Source organism: Engraulis encrasicolus, chromosome 3, assembly GCF_034702125.1.
Source record: "Engraulis encrasicolus isolate BLACKSEA-1 chromosome 3, IST_EnEncr_1.0, whole genome shotgun sequence".
In the NCBI taxonomy this organism is placed as follows: Eukaryota; Metazoa; Chordata; class Actinopteri; order Clupeiformes; family Engraulidae; genus Engraulis; species Engraulis encrasicolus.
The window spans coordinates 36,606,675-36,624,174 of record NC_085859.1 but is presented as its reverse complement, the minus strand read 5'-3'; the positions used below and the strand labels follow the sequence as shown (position 1 = coordinate 36,624,174).

The 17,500-nt window shown below is 45.0% G+C and overlaps 1 protein-coding gene across 4 annotated transcripts in view; it reads left to right on the top strand.

The window, feature by feature from the left end:
* The first annotated feature begins 15,511 nt into the window (after nucleotides 1-15,511).
* Nucleotides 15,512-17,500, top strand: part of gpsm1a (G protein signaling modulator 1a) — a 15,442-nt gene continuing 13,453 nt past the window's right edge. Inside the window, exons 1-2 of one of the 4 annotated variants that reach the window (XM_063195321.1) lie at nucleotides 15,512-15,547; nucleotides 15,871-15,969. The gene's annotated coding sequence lies outside the window, so the exon portion shown is untranslated. Of the gene's footprint in view, nucleotides 15,548-15,802; nucleotides 15,970-16,341; nucleotides 16,397-17,497 lie in introns of those variants that run through there. The other 3 variants (XM_063195320.1, XM_063195323.1, XM_063195322.1) reach the window with 3 other exon arrangements.

The window sequence follows — 17,500 nt, the reverse complement described above, 5'->3', positions numbered from 1 at the left end:
CCAGCTTGGCCTTTTTGGTTCATATATCCAATTTCAGCCTTGCAAGTGCATTGGATATTGTTATTAATTTAAATAATTAGAAATAAATAAATTGCTATGACATTAGATTACAGAGAGACTTCAGTCAAATGATCACTTGGTTATTACAATTTTGGTGATTTTGGTGCATCTAGGACCCCCTCGAAAATGAGATGGCACATCTCAAGGNGCTATCCTTGTAACAAATAAATAGCACTGGCACTACTACTGTCCTAAATACTTCCACCATTTCTGTACGGTATGCAAAACAGTATTCAAAAGCACATGTGACCTGCATCTTCCCATCATTAATGGTACATTCTACCCCTGGTCACATGTATGGCTTGTGTTTGTGTAGAGCAGTGGTTTTCAACCTTTTTTAAAAAAAAAAACCAAACATCCCCTTGAACTCATCATAAGCCTCCCATCGCCCCCTTGATCTCATCATGAGCCTGCCAACGCCACATTAGTTTTGAAAAATAAAACTAACTAATGGACCCAAATGGTAAATAATCCCCACCCCCACTCAGCTGAATCCTTCTCAATGCCCCCCCAGGGCTCCCTAATTCCCCCAGGGGGGCTGTAGCGCTCCCGTTGAGAAACACTACTGTAGAGAACATATTGGTGTCTTCCTCCAGAAGCACCCTCTTGAGTGGCCTCTTACCGTTGTGGAGAGGTCGCCCACGGGCACAGCAGCGGCCCTCCTCCCGTCTCTGCTTCTCAGCAGCGCGTCTCTCTGTCTCCTACTCAGCTCCTGGAGTCTGCTCTTCCTTCTCTCCTCCTCTTCCTCCGCCTGCGCGGCCAGCCGTCTCGTCTTCCTCCTCTTCGCCACTCTCTGACGCCTGATGTACTCCTGGAGCTCTGGCCGGAGCTTACACCGTGGCCGCACGCCTGTCTGTCTCTCTCCACTTCCTGTTTCGGTGGTACCCGACACACATGTTGCGTCTGTGTGAGCTAACCCTGACGCATGTTGTGTACGTCTGTTTTGCATGTCTGCTGCGTGTGCTCCTGTGTTCTCTGACATGGATGCACTACTACAGCATGTCTGTCCTGATAATTGGGTGTGTGTGTTTCCGTACCCGGACGCAAGTGCATCTTGTGTGCGGCCTGATTGATGTGTGTGTGTTTCTGGTTTCCCTGACACAGGTGCCTGTGTGTCTGTTCCTTCAGCAGCGGGCGCTTGGGTGTTGTGTGGTGTCTGTCTCTGTGGTTGTGCTCCCCTAACCATTGATACTTGTGTGGTACGTGGAGGCTCTGTGTGTAGGTGTGCGCTCACAGACCCGTGCGTCTGTATGTCTCGCACGGACCCAACTAAATGTGACTGTGCTCCCACAGACCATGCTGCTGTGTGTGACTGCGTCCCCCCTGACAATGGTGCATGTGACTCTGTCTTCTGATGCCCCCGTGGAAACCATGTCTCATCTCTGCCCACCTGACAGAAAAGCCCAGTGGGGCGTTCGAAGCAACAGGGGGGCAACGGAACTTTGCAAGAGAGGCTTGCATGCTGACAGCATGCTCCATGGTTCCAGTTGCTTTGGTTCCAGTTGCTTTGGTTCCAGTTCTCCTTCTCCGGGCCCTTCTGAGCAGGCACAGGGGGGTGGTGATGTGCTGGCTGCAGGGTAGTATGGGGTAATGAAGGGGTTGGTGGTCTGACGGAGGCAGCTCTGCTCCTGATGATGTTATGAGAAAGTAGAGGAAGGGGATGACTACTACAGGTCCCATTTGTCTCCATCCTAGTGGTGGTCGTGGCTTGAGGGTCTGGAAGGGCGGCATGTCTCTGATCGCACGGAGGCGCCTTTGATGGGTCTGTCTTATTAGGCTGATTAACGTGACCTGTGAAATGCATAATGCAACATGTAAAACCTGGCAGTAAATTCATTTGTAGGCCTATTTTGTTCAGGGAAGAACAGTGCCTGCAAATGAAATACAGTTATGATAATACGTACATCATAATATTGAATCATATGTAATATATTCATCCAAAGGTAGATTGATGGATTGATAGATGTCTAAATCCACAGATGCAAAACATGATGGAGCAAAGTAAACTGAATGCAATGTAAGTATTATCATTATTATATGATTACCTAGTAAGTCGCATTGTAACATTATTAATAATAGGCCTATTAGTATTGGTGGTAGTAGTATGAGTAGTAATAGTGGTAGTAGTAGTGGTAGTAGTAGTAGTAGCGGTGGTGATGGTGTTGGTAGTAGTAGCAGTAGTAGTATGTTTTGTAGTAGCCTAGTAGTAGTAACAGTGACAAGCGTAATAGTGGCAGGATTTGACTGATGAATAATTAATTGACTGATGATGGCTGTTGATAAGAACTAGCACAGCATGAGTGCATTACATTACCGTGCACTTTAGTAATAACATGCAAGGAGTTCTGCTGTACTGTCACAGTATCAGTCAGCCAGCGCTGGGTCACCTTGCGGTCCGGCTGGAGCTGTGGTGGTGCTGTTCTGATTGGTCGACCGTGGACGGCATGTCGTACTTGGACCCAGGAAGTGGCTCATGAGTTTCTGGGCGTGGCGCCAGGCGGAGATGTTAGCGGAGCGCCCCCCTGCAGAGAGACAAGAGATGGCCGCACATAATCGCACATCATAAATCACACGCACGCTGACACATCACCACACCACGCCATGCAGGCCTGACAGGAGGGGAACACTGGGGAGTAGGGGAGAGAGAGAGAGAGAGAGAGAGAGAGAGAGAGAGAGAGAGAGAGAGAGAGAGAGTTTGTGTGTTTGCACGTGTCTGTGTGTGTCCCCGTGTGCGTGTGCCTGTGCCTGTGCGTGTGTGTGCACGAGTGCAGTCTGTGGGTAGTTTGTGTGCTTTGTGTGTGTGTGTGTGTGTGTGTGTGTGTGTGTGTGTGTGTGTGTGTGTGTGTGTGTGTGTGTGTGTGTGTGTGTGTGTGTGTGTGTGTGTGTGTGTGTGTGTGTGTGTGCTTTGTGTGTGTGTGTGTGTGTGTGTGTGTGTGTGTACCTTTGAGAAAGCGGTGTGCATTCTGACAGATTTTGAAAAGTGCACTATGTAACACTGGCTTGGTTATCGACATCTGCAGCGTGTGATAATGTTTGTGCTATGTATATCACAGGTACACACATCCATGATGAGCCTCAATGAGGTCATGCTGGCCAGAGTGTCGGGCATAAGAACTCCTTTACATTGCCCATTCCCATTCATGAGGAAAGCGACATGGAAAAGATTTCAGAAGCAAGACATAATATAACTAAAATCTCACTTTTGCTGAGTGGGCAGTTTTGAAGAGTTAGCAATGCATTACCTAAAAGGGACACTGTGCAGGAAATGGTCAAAAAGGTATTGCAACTATGCTGCTTATTGAAATTGGGCTGCCTATTGCCAAATTTGATCTTTACATGAAAGTTTACTAAGTATTAAACAAATATTTTCTAGTATGGTCCAAGTACAGTCATTTTTGCAGCTAAAAATGGCTATGTTTGGAAATTCAAAAAGGGGGACCATGGAGAAGATCCCCCTTTTCATGTATGAAAAGTGCAATTTTTCCAGTCATAATGAATACTTAAAATTTGATGCTGGTGGTAAGTATTCATGAAAAAGGTAACATTAGTGAATGGGCAGCATGGATTCTGGAAATAAACAACTAAAAATCTCACACATTGTCCCTTTAAGTTAGGCCACACTGCCCTGCTACAAAGGCGAAGTGTAGTAACTACATAGGCTTCAGTATTTTCAAAATTGAGTTTAGACCGAAAATGGTCTTCATGACACCTCTTTTGTCTTGAATTGTGACAAAGCCTTATGGTCTAATTAGAGATATTGCTACTGTCAAATTTGCACTAACTACAATATCCAACCTACTGTAATGCCAGTTTCAGTGAAGGTAGGGACACATACACGCGAATTTGCGAACTTTGCCATCCATTCCTATGAGAGAGGCGAAAGCAAGCGAACAGGAGCGAACAGGAGCGAACAGGAGCGAAGCGAAGCGAATATATTAAAGAAAGTTTAATGTTATGCAAATGAGGAGCGAATTCGCCTGCCGCGGCCCAATCAAATCAACAACATAACTGTTCCATTCCATTTGATTCGCCGCGACGACCTGATGACGGTTGGATTTCGCCTCTCTTCGCTTCGCTTGCTTCGCCTCCTATGTGTCCCTACCGTGAGGGTGTAGCTACTGAACTCCAATATACAATACACCTGACTTCTTTAGAAGTTTGCAAAATGTTGCAAAATTGACTTTTTTGATGGCTCAAGATTGCAATCAAATTCCTGAGGTACACAAACTGCACTGCATACTGTAGTGCAGCTTTGAAGTTCATGTATTAAACATAGTCCTGCCTCCATCAATACACCACCAGACAGCTAGACCCTACCATGACTGTCTCAGTGTCCTTGCCTGTGCATCCAAGGGAAACAACACATCAATAAACCCACACCCCCATGTGCTGTTCCGTGCAGTGCAGTGACAGTAGTGTGTGTGTGTGTGTGTGTGTGTGTGTGTGTGTGTGTGTGTGTGTGTGTGTGTGTGTGTGATAGAGTGAGCAAGTAGGTCTCCTGTAAGCTTTTCTGGGTCAATTTCTATTAAACAGAGATGAAGGCTTATATGCCTTACACTAGCGTGTGTGCGTGTGCGCGTGCATGCGTGTGAGCATGCATGCCTGTGTGTGGTTGTGTGTGTGTGATTGTGTGATTGCGTGTGTGTGTGTGCGTGTGTGTGTGAGTGTGTGTGTGTGTGTAGGCTATATGTGTGTGCGAGCATGCGTGTGTACATTAGCTGACTTACGGTTGGCCAGGGAAGCATTGGCGGCCACTGAAGCCGTCTGGTCACCTGTGTCCAGTGGAGTTGCTGATTGTGGCCTGTGTCTGCGTCCCCGAGAGGCCTCCTGTGCCACGGCAACTCTGGATGGCATTGGCAATGGTCTGCTGCCTTTCCCATCACCTGCTAGAAAGAAACAAAAATGTTGCCACATGTTTTCTGCTGGACACATTGAAAATGGGCTGGGCAGCCCCGCCGTGGCCTAATGATAGGGCACTGGTTTACTACGCTGGCAACCCACCGGCTTCGGTTCCGACCCGGATAATTTGTCGATCCTCCCCCTATCTCTCTCTCTCTCTCCCACTCACTTTCTGTCGCCTCTTGTACTGTTCTATCAAAATAAAGGCAAAAAATGCCCATAAAAATGCCCTGTTTCTCCAGTTTATACCCACAGACCTTTTTTTTTTTTTACTTTTTCAGCTTTAATATATCATTTTTGACATAGTAAGCCTTGTGTGTACCTCATTTTTTGTTACTTTTTATTGGTTCTAACATTTTGCATGCAGAAGAACAAAAGCCATACATGGTTCAAAGGCAAGGCACAGACTCCGACTACCTCCCACCACCAGCTAGGCCTAGGTCTAGTTGTTGACAAAGACATGCTCATAACATCTCAATAAGATCAAGATTACGGGCATACAATAGGCACAAATCTAGGGCAGTCTATTACAAAGACATGCTCATAAAATCTCAATAAGTTTAGCCCATTAAATTCACCATCCATGACATCCTATTTTGATGTCAGCCTTCAGAGCAAACCTGATGCACTATTCGGTCATATTAGTTTTTTTTTAGTCAAAAGAGATCTCATTGAGGTCAAGTGCAGGACAGATGAAGAAAATCAAATGGAGTAAAAAAATAAATAAAAAAAGAACAGCAAAAAATGACACTTAGACCCACCAGGGCTTTCTGACCCTGCCTTTCTACCAGGTGTGATGATGTCCCTGGTGAGTAGACACCTCACTCTTATGAATTAGTTGTTTTGTGGGAAGCATTTTTTTAAAAATCAATAAAGAAATCAATCTTACTCCTCTGATGCTCACCTTTGATAGTCAAGTTCACTCGGCACACCTTTCTTGTCATCCGTCTGGGCTGTCTTGCCATTTCCAGAGGTGTTTCATCCCCTGGGTGTAGGCCTACCACTCTTTCATTCTCCTTTGTCCTGAGCCTCGCTCTCCTCGCCCTCGCCTGCCTCTGTTCCAGAATCTTCTGTCGCAGGCTGTCTAGTGCCTCTGACTTGGGGAGGCCATGCCTCAGTAGCTCCTTACGTCTCCTCACAGCAGGTGAATCACAGATGAATGGTTCCGCTTTAAAGTTCACGGCGCACTGCATGACTGACTGCTCAGGCTGGGTACTGTGCTGCCTGCATTCACTAGGAGTTTAATAAAGTGGCACAGTCAGTGGAGGATGATGGCACTCTTGTCAGAAGGTCATTCAACTATGCATACAGTATACAGCACACAGCAGTCATTTCTTGGTGATCTCTTTATCTAATCAAATTACCCTCTAAGGTAGCAGTAGTAGTTTACCTTTCTTTCCACGGGTGAATTCATAGTTTTGCGTCTCAAATTGTCCACCTGAGCTCCTCAGTCAGGTCACATACTGTAGTCTAGTCGCCTGTGGTAATGCACCCTGTTCTGCATCTGCCTGGATAATTTCCATAGAGTGAACGAATGGAGGGGGAATACATATATGGTGATAAACAATAACATAACAATCCGCATAACAATGGAAAAAAGGTTCATAGCAATTGAAGCCTAAAATGAAAACTATATTTCATATAGCATCCGCCGAATTAATAATACAGATGGCACCAGAAGCCTATCAAAATGTGAAACATCTTACTCGTATTTCATTCTTCTCTTTTTCCTTATAACACAAATAACATTTCTCTGACGTACACTCATTTGCCATAGGCTACCTTTATATCAAAGAGACGACATCTAGAAGAGGTAGAAATTTGAACACGTACAGTCTGTCTTTCATGTCCTCCAACTTTCAGTGTTTGTTTACATGTATAGTGTGCTAACACGGTAACGGCGTCCGTGCAATCACTCATTTGAGCCTTGCGCGCGTTTTGGCGACGACGCTTAGGTACCATGGAGATCCATGCGTCCCTAGAGCTGACGGCTTCAATCAAGACATGCCGTAGCCTGTATAGGCTACTCAAGAACACTCCAAGGTACCAATCATTTGACTTGGCATGCACCACGGGGCTAGCAAGTAAAACGGTTAAAATAAGAACTAAGTATTTTAGGCTAGCCTATGTTTTCTCTCTAAGTTGATGTCATGAGTCAATGACAATATTGCTAAGATGGCATAGACATTCAATGAGTACAAACCACGTTTCTTGGGAAGTAGAAAATATAGGCTACCACCAGCCACCACCTTTTTGACAGGGGCTAGATTAGAACAGGGCTGATGTGGATGATATGACATGCTATTGAAAAAAAATTGTTATATTATCTAATGCCTTCAAAATGGAGCCTTAAAATAGGCAACATTTGTGACATTTCTTGTTGGTTGATGGTGGCTCAATGTTAGGATAGCAATGGCTTTATTTGCCCTTAGTCCATCTAGAAAAAAAGCTTATATTATATTAGTCACATTTTTGTCAAGCCTTGTCTGTCACCCATGGACAGACACCCCTTTCTTATATGTCTCTCCCGTACCCATACGCATCCGGCCCATTCATGGTAAGTGTACACTGACATGGACAATGGAAGAATGCTAGTCAGGGCATTCCACAGCTAGTCAGCTTAGCCCCCACAATACAAACTCGTGTATGAATGGAAGACACAGTACTGCCACACCATTTTCTACAAACACTGTCTGCACACCATAGGCAGGATGCGTGCAATGCAATGCGGCATGCACAAGGCATGATGCTACATACTAAGCATTCAGATGGTCACACACCCCTTCTCAATTCAATTCAATTCAATTCATAGAAGCTTTATTAGCATGACAAAAAATATTTTGTATTGCCAAAGCATTGGTTGAAGATACGTACATTGGTAATGATAATATAATGAAGTAAGTGTTAAAACAAACACACAAATGAATGCTTGCAATTGCATGGAAAATATCAGCAAGAAAAGAAAGCAAACAGAAACGTGTGTGTGTGTGTGTGTGTGTGTGTGTGTGTGTGTGTGTGTGTGTGTGTGTCTCTCTCTCTCTCTCTCTCTCTCTCTCTCTCTCTCTCATCTCTCTCTCTCTCTCTCTCTCTCTCTCTCTCTCTCTCTCTCACACACACACACACACACACACACACACACACACACACACACACACACACACACACACACACACACACACACAGTTGATAATAGTTTGATGCCTTAGTTACAGTAATAATAGTTTGTGTAGCCCCATATAGAAATGATTTTAGACAAATAACTGCTTCAACAACAGTATTCATTTTAGCTTCTGTGGCAACTTGGTAAGAACAACTTTTTTTCAAAAAATAAAAAAGTAACAGCATTGTTTTTCATGCAATGTTGAGGCTTGTCATTTGCTATGCATGGAAAAATCAGTGAGGCAGTCATGGACTGGGGTGGGTGAGTGTTTGTGCGTCTGTGCCTGTGCATATATTAATGGCAGATTCTCCATGCTGCCTCGCCGAGTGGCCTCTTTGGGGACAACAGAGGCTGTAGCCAGCGAAGCAGACAAGGGGGGACAAAAGGGTCAACTGTCCCGGGCTCAAGGGGGGGGGAATTGGGCCCTAATTACATCGGATGTAATGGCTGGGTGGGGGGGCTTTTCAGATGACTTTTTCCCGGGCCCAGCCAAAATTGTCAGCGGCCCTGGCTGTAGCCAACTCCTGCCTAGCGAGCGCCTCACACTCACAGCCCATTCACTCCACTGCCCCCTTTGAAGTCTTCACCAGCAAAGCTACTAGCTGCCAGACCTCAGAGACAACACACACGCACACATGCATGCACACGCGCATGTACGCATCACACATACACTATACAAACACTAACACACACACACAATGCACACACACACACACACACACACACACACACACACACACACACACACACACACACACACACACACACACAGATCAACACACAAACACACACACACACACACACACTCACAAACGCACACACACACAGACACACACACACACACACACACACACACACACACACACACACACACACACACACACACACACACACACAATGCATGCACGCACACACGCGCACACACACACTGCACACTGCCCATGTGTGGGAGTACATACAAAAATGAACAGATGCATTCACTCACACTCCCAAACAAACAAATTCACATTCACATACACACAGGGCTCTAAATGAACACCAGTCAGCCGGCCAGATGCTGGTGAAATTTCAGTTTGGCTGGTAGGTCAGACCCACTTACAGTTTTTGCCTACTGCTTGCACACAATTTGCCAAATTTGGCCCTGCACACATATACCGACATGAAACTCTGCTATCAAAACCTACGTATTGCCATAAAAACGTAACAATCTTTTGTCAAAACCTCACTTTCATGTCAAAAGACACACATGAGCACCAAATGAGAAAACAAATTAGATCAACATTAAAACAGTTGTCTGCTTTATACAAAACACAGCAGTCCATTCAGTCTCACAGAATGTACATCTTCACAAGACCCCAAAATGCAATACTGTACATAACTGCACCTTACAGAACAGGACATTACAGTAAACTGAAGCAAAAATATATGTCAAACAGTACATCACTCTAAACACAACAGTGTGTAGGTGAGCTTATGGACCATTTGTTTGTGTATGGGGTATATTCACAAATTTTCAAACATCTAAATATGATATAAATATGTGGTTGATGTCAACATGCTGTATTGAAAATCATAGTCAATATACTTTGTTTGTTTGGGTATGAGGTATGAGGTATTCTTCGTGAAATACAATACATTTCCACAGACACAATATGCAGCTGACATCTAGATGACGTCATCAAAATTATATCATGTTCAGTCAGTTTGCTCAAGTGCTTGGAATTGTGTTCTGAAAATGACACTATTTCTACAAACTATCATGTTCACATTACCTAACATGTGATGATGAAGACAAAAGGCTACTCTTGGTGGCATGTATCAGGCTAGGTTTTACAGTATGTGAGTCAGTCAATGCCATAGGCTACTCCATATTCTACTCTTTAGAACCATTGAGCTATTTATTGTTTTGTTTGAGTGTAGGAAGATGTGAATTTAGCATAGAAGCAATCAAAGTAAAACAAATAAATGCAAAATAAAATAAGTGCAATGTAATATAAAGAATGCAACTTTGTAACTGGCAGAATAGTGGTTAATTTTGAAAGCATGTGTTTTATTGTCTGTGTCTAAATCTTGGCATACATCAGTGTGTTTTGTTTTTTTAACAGATGTGTTTTCACAATGACACTCTGAGATTTTACTTTTGAACAAAGTGTCTTGTGTATAAGATTGTGTGCAGACGGTTGGAGTATGTGTGTTGTGTAAAGGAGCAAGTGCTTATCAAAACTGGTATGAAAGTGTAATGCTTGACTTTTGTTTAAGGTAAAGCAACATGTGTTTAAGTTATAGTACCAACAACTTAAGGATATGCTACTTTGGTTTGAGCATTGGCCTATAGTGTTTAAGCAGTAGGCAAAAACTGTACTTGCCATTTTGGCCCATTAGTGAATGTGTGTTTGGCTAGTAAGCTTAACGTCTACCGGTAGGCCTATTAGCCATTTTGGCTGGTAATGAAAAAAAAGTTAATTTGGGGCCCTGCCCACACACACAAAAATATACATAGGAATAGATGCAGGTTCACACACACACACACACACACACACACACACACACACACACACACACACACACACACACACACACACACACACACACACACACACACACACACACACACACACGCACACACGCACACACAGACACACACAGAAAGGTTCAGTTGGCCTAGAATTAACAAATAAAATTAGCACAACATTTAATGACTGCGAAAACAGTGAAAATGGATGAAATGGGAGCATTTGTCGATATCTTGACGGAGCAAATTATAAAATCGATACATTTGGCAATACAATATATACCCTGAACACATAATCCAAAAATAGTGTTCTTTTATATGGTGTCAAATACACACACACACACACACACACACACACACACACACACACACACACACACACACACACACACACACACACACACACACACACACACACAGGATACCAGAGCTTATAGAAGTGACTGAGGAAGTGTTCATGGGGTGGTTCACCGTGGTGGCAGGTGCTGTATCGACTAAACTGAAGGGCACACACACAAACATCAACATAAACACACACACACACACACACACACACACACACACACACACACACACACACACACACACACACACACACACACACACACACCAAGCTACAGCACACCAACCTACAGCACACCAGATGTGAGGGACTAAAGCAATGTGTGTGTACGTATGCGTGTGTTTGTGTGTGCGTGTGTGTGTATGTGTGTGTGTGTGTGTGTGTGTGTGTGTGTGTGTGTGTGTGTGTGTGTGTGTGTGTGTGTGTGTGTGTGTGTGTGTGTGTGTGTGTGTGTGTGTGTGTGTGTGCATGCGTATGTGTGTGTGCACTGTGCTGTGGGGACAGATGCTGTATTGACTCAAGAACACACACACACACACACACACACACACACACACACACACACACACACACACACACACACACACACACACACACACACACACACACACACACACACACACACACACACACATATGTGGCAGGTGCTCAAGTGGCAATGAGAACAGTGTGTGCCCAGTGCATGCTGGGCCGGTGCTGGAAGATGCCTGCTGGCCCTGCGCTTAGGGAATCCCCAGTCCCACAACTCTCAGCCATTCTTCCTCTCCTCTACCCCTCACATATGCCCTCTCTTTCTCCTCTTTCTTTCTTTCATTCTTTCATTCTTTCTTTCTTTCTTTCTTTCTTTCTTTCTTTCTTTCTTTCTTTCTTTCTTTCTTTCTTTCTTTCACTTTGCTTTCACTTTGCCTTCTTTATTTCTTTCTGTCTTTCTGTCTTTCTTTCTTTCTTTCTTTCTTTCTTTCTTTCTTTCTTTCTTTCTTTCACTTTGCTTTCACTTTGCCCTCTTTATTTCTTTCTGTCTTTCTGTCTTTCTTTCTTTCTTTCCCTCCCTCTCTCTCCCTTCTCTCTCTCTTTCATTCTTTCAATCTCCCTCTATCTACAGTAAGTCCCTCTCTCATCTGCTCTTTCAAGACCCTGTTATTTTTCTCTCTGTCGAACAACCTGTTTCATTCGGTCATTCTTTCATTTCCTCCTCCATGTATTCATCTCCTCACTCTGACCTTGACATTCTTTCTCTCCATATCTGTCCATCCCTCAGGTTTCATTTTGTCTTTTTTGCCTTTTTTTAGTCATACAGTTATTCTGTATGGGTAATTATCCTGGAGAAGTAAGTGCTGAAGCAGGTGGGTTGTACTGTAAACTACTCGAGAAAGGAACAGAACAGTCCACCTCATTTCCAAAAATTGCTCATAATGTAGTTAAGCCAGAGATTCTTTATATATCTTATATATCTCTCTCTACTCTCTCTGGTTAAGCCCTGGTAAAATGAGAGTACACAGGATTTTTTTTCTCAATGAGTTTACATTGTCTATAGTTTAACAATAGCCATATTACAGAAAACATAGCAATGAAAGTCTATGGAACCAAACAAAACATCATCAAATGTAGCCTACTTATCAACCAATTTAATACAATAAAACTTTTAGTAAAATTCACCAATGTGCAAAACAGCTATTTAATTTCGTCAGGTGATTACCTGTGGCTTGATGCTGTGGCCTTTCATTGTATTTGTTTCGCCAGGTCATTTCAGATGTGTATTTGTAATTGTTGGCCGACATAGTACATTCATAGTAGTTTTGGGTAGGGTGCGTACATCCAAAAACACTTGTTGTAGGTGCCAGACAAAAAAGCCAGACAGTTGAAAAAGGTAGGTCTGCACACTGCCAATCAGCTCCAAAAATAAACTTTATTATTTAAAAAGCAACGTTTCGACCACGCTGGATATTCATCAGTGTGCAGACCTACCTTTTCCAACCACATACATTCATACAAATATACATTGCCAACATACATAGAGCCCTGTATATAGCCCATATATTTTTTATTTTGGCCTGTGATCAATTTGAGATTGATTACGTTTCAGATGGTTTACGTCATCTAGTCTGCCTTTGTGGGCCTGTGTTAAAGTTTATATACTGTATAGACCTTCTGTCTCTATATCTGTCCTCCTAACCTATTTCTTGCTGTCTCAAACTCCTCTACCATACTTATGTTGTTTCTTTCACTCTTTCTTCCTCCCTCCCTCTCCATTTTACTTTAGTCATGCCCTTTCTGTCTCTATCTCTCTCTTTGCCTACTTTTTACTCCAGTCTTATTCTGCCCTCCCCCTTCTCTCTCTCTCTCTCTCTCTCTCTCTCTCTCTCTCTCTCTCTCTCTCTCTCTCTCTCTCTCTCTCTCTCTCTCTCTCTCTCTCTCTCTCTCTCTCTTTTGGTGTCTCTCTGCACTCTATTTTTTTTCTCTCTCCCTCTTTCTGCTCTCTCACACACTCATGCCCATTCACAGTGCTCTGCCATTCAGCTATTCATTCCTGTTGGACCCAGGCCACACAGGCCCACTGAGCCACGGAGACACTGCACTGCCTTTCCCAATGCCCCCGCACCCAACCACCCACACACACACACACACAACAAACCCTTAACCCCATACTGGCCCACCACCACCACCACTACCCCCACACACGTTTTTAAAAGGCACTGCAGAACATGGACATGAATGCACCCCACTCTCTCTAAAATACAGTTTGGTTGGGGTGGAGATGAGAGGGGTGCAGAGAGACAGCAGAGTGGTGGAAAGAGGGATGCACATTGGAGCGGAGAGGGAGGAGAGGGAGGGGGGTAGAGAGAGGGGGGGTGTGGAGAGGGGTGTGAAGGTATGAAAAGTGCAAGATAGGGGAGTGGCGGTACAGGGTGGTTTGTGGAGAGGGATGGAAGTTTGGGGATTTTTCTGTTTTTGGTTGTGCAGTGGGCAGGGTTGAGGGTTTTTGAGGTTGGGGGGGTCATTTGGTGATGTGGATTTAGAGTATGAGTGGTGGGTGAGTTTGGGGGAGTTTGCGTTTGGTTGGTGGGGGTGTACAGTGGGGGGTGGGGGCGGGGGTGTCATTTGGTGATGTGGGTTTAGAGTGGTGGGTGAGTTTGGGGGGGTTTGCGTTTGGTGGTGTGGGTGTACCGGGGGAGGGTGTGGTGGGAGTTGGTGTCCAGGTGTCCAGTAGCATACATACCGGTAGATAGACAGAATACAGAAGACATTACATTACAAGAATACAAACAGGACAGACAAGACATTACACACATCACTGCACATATCAAGTGTTGGTAGGATAGTTTGGGGGGGGGGGTTGAGTTTGGTGGTGTGGGTGTAGAGCGTTGGGGTTAGGGAGTTTGTGGGGGGGGTGAATTTGGTGGTGTGGGTGTAAAGTGGTGGTGGGATAGTTTAAGGGGGATTGCGTTTGGTGGTGCGGGTGTAGAGTGGGTGGTGCGGGTTAGGGAGTTTGGGGAGTTTTTTGGGGGGTGGGGGTGCTTTTGGTGGTGCGGGTGTGGACTCTGAAAGGAAGCCGTGCAGCATTGTGCTGACGGGATAAAGGGACAGGCATCTGATCCCCCAGGAACCCATGAATGGAGCTCAACAATGAAGGAATGCCACTCTCTCTCCATCACGCTCTCTCTCTCTCTCTCTCTCCATCACGCTCACTCTCCATCACACTCTCTCTCTCTCTCTCTCTGTGTCTCTCTCTCTCTCTCTCTCTCTCCATCACGCTCACTCTCCATCACACTCTCTTTCTCTCTATCACTCTCTATTTATTTGTCTGTATCTCTCTCTGTCACACACTCTCTCTATTGCATGCTCTCTCTCTCTCTCTCTCTCGTTCCCCCCCCCCTCTCTCTCTATCACTCTAACTCTCTATTAGTCTGTATCTCTCTCTATTGCATGCCCTCTCTCTCTCTCTCTCTCTCTCTCTCTCTCTCTCTGCTCTCTCTCTCTCATTCAGTCTCTAACTCTCTAGCTCTCTTTGTATCTCTCTCTCTCTCCATCACACACTCATTCTATTGCACGCTCTCCCTCTCTCCGCTCCCTCTCGCTCTCTGTCTGTCACGCTAGGCTATGTGTCTCTCTCAGACTCTATTTCCCTTTCTTTCTCTTTTCTTTTGCTCTCCCTCGTGCATTCTGACGTTGCTCTCTCTCTCTGCTCTCTCTCTCTGTCTGCCTGTTTATCTCTCTCTCTCTCTCTCTCTCTCTCTCTCTCTCTCTCTCTCTCTCTCTCTGCTCTCTCTCTCTCAGACACACACACACACACACACACACATACCCTCACAGTCTGTCTACCCTGCAATTTTGTCACTCATTATGTGTTCAGACAAACACAAACAGATTCTGCACCCCCTTGACACGCATAAACTCTCTCTCTCTCTCTCTCTCTCTCTCTCTCTGTCTCGCTCACTCTGTCTGTGGATGTATGTGTGTGTGTATGTGTGTGTGTGTGTGCGTGCGCTCACGCGTGTGTGTATGTGTGTGCGAGCGTGCGCACTCCAGGAGCGAGATTTGGAAGCCGATTTCCAGTTCCTATAGCAACCATGATGTAAGCCGAGAGGGGCAACCAACCTAGCCCCTTCTCTTTCCCATTCTCCCTCTGTCTCTCCCCCTTTCTCTCTCTCTCTCTCTCTCTCTCTCTCTCTCTCTCTCTCTCTCTCTCTCTCTCTCTCTCTCTCTCTCTCTCTCTCTCTCTCTCTCCCCCTCTTTCTCCTTCCCTCACCCCAGTGAAGCTGGCTCTTCTGTGCCACTGCCACTGCTGCGGCTGAGGCGAGCTGTGAGTTGTGAGTGTGTGTGTCTGACGTTTGGTGTTTGGTGTGTGTGAGGGAAGTGGGGAGTGGACACAGACACAGATGGTTGTTTTCTTTGCAGCCATGGCGTGGATTATGGTGTGACCAGCAGTGGAACATGGTCTGGACTCCCCTGAAGTTCACAACGTGCCCCAGTGTGCTGTACGTTGGGGAGTCAAAGGTGCGCCAAACCCGACCGACCGTCTGTCCGTCTCTCGGAGATTGAGAGTGTGCGCGTGTGTGTGTGTGTGTGTGTGTGTGTGTGTGTGTGTGTGTGTGTGTGTGTGTGTGTGTGTGTGTGTGTGTGTGTGTGTGTGTGTGTGTGTGTGTGTGTGTGTGTGTGTGTGTGTGTTCAACAGCGTGTTTGAAGGAGAGAGAAGAGGATAGAGACTGTGTATGTCTCTGTATGTGTGTGTGCGTGTGTGTGTGTCTGTGTGTGTGTGCGTGTGTGTGTGTCTGTGTGTGAGTCTGTGTCTGTGTGTGTGTTTGTCAATGCCTGACTGTCCAAATGTTTGTGTTGAAACTGTACTTCAACCCATATTGCAATCTCTCCTGGGCAATGCGGTCTACTGTCTCTGGTCTAAGATCAACATTGATTTATTTTATTTGTAAGTAAGCCAACAGATTAATAATCTAGTCTGACTTTAAAAGTTTGTCTTACACTTTGTCTTTTTCTGTTGTGTTGTTTTCACACATTTGTGACAGTAAGTTTGGACCACATACAGTAGTTGTGTGTGTGTGTGTGTGTGTGTGTGTGTGTGTGTGTGTGTGTGTGTGTGTGTGTGTGTGTGTGTGTGTGTGTGTGTGTGTGTGTGTGTGTGTGTGTGTGTGTGTGTGTGTGTGTCAGTTGCACCACCAGCGTCCATCCGTATTGTCCATGACCTATATTTTATGGATGCAGGCTAAGGCCTTGGCGAGCGAGCATAGCATTAGCTTAAAAGAATGCAGTGTTTCTCTTTTTTTCAGTCAGGCATTGGGAAAACATGACCACACTCAAAGTGTATATTTTACTGTGTGCTCTGCGGTGTCTCCTGGCTGGGGCTGAAGAGTTGGGCAGAAATGGTGAAAGTTATTTGAAACATGTAAAGTTATGTTGCAGCATGGACACTTGCTTATCGAAAAGCACCTGTTCCTGAGGGGAGTAAGGTTAGCATTTATTTTGGAGTTACCAAATGATTGCTGGCTACCGGCATGTTTGTGATCAATACCCAAACTTTAAATGGAAAAAAATGTATTTACAACATCAGCTTTATACAGTACCTTCACGTGGGTCGTCTAAAACTCAGTATGATAATGCTAAAAACATTATAGGCCTACTGTAATATATACTGTAACTTACACCGTGTCAGCCATAAAAGTTTTAGCAAACGTCAAAGTTTTAACACACATTGTTATGAGGTTGAGGTTATGAGGTTGTTTTACTTTTTTATAATAAGTTATAAAGGTTTTATAAAGTTACATTGAGCAAAGTGATTTTATGAACGCATTCCAAAGGAGCCGGCCGGCTGGTCCCTTCAGACTAACTGGTTTAGAGGCATGGCTGGCTCTGGTGGCTGTCTATGTGTGTGTGCCAAGAGCTGTCGGGCCAACTCTCTCCACCACCACCACAACACCACCACCACCACCCACCACCAAGCCACCCATTCACCCAGCCTTCCCCCAGCATGGGGCTCCAGAGCTGGGCCATTGTGCTGGGTGAAGTGGCCTGGGTG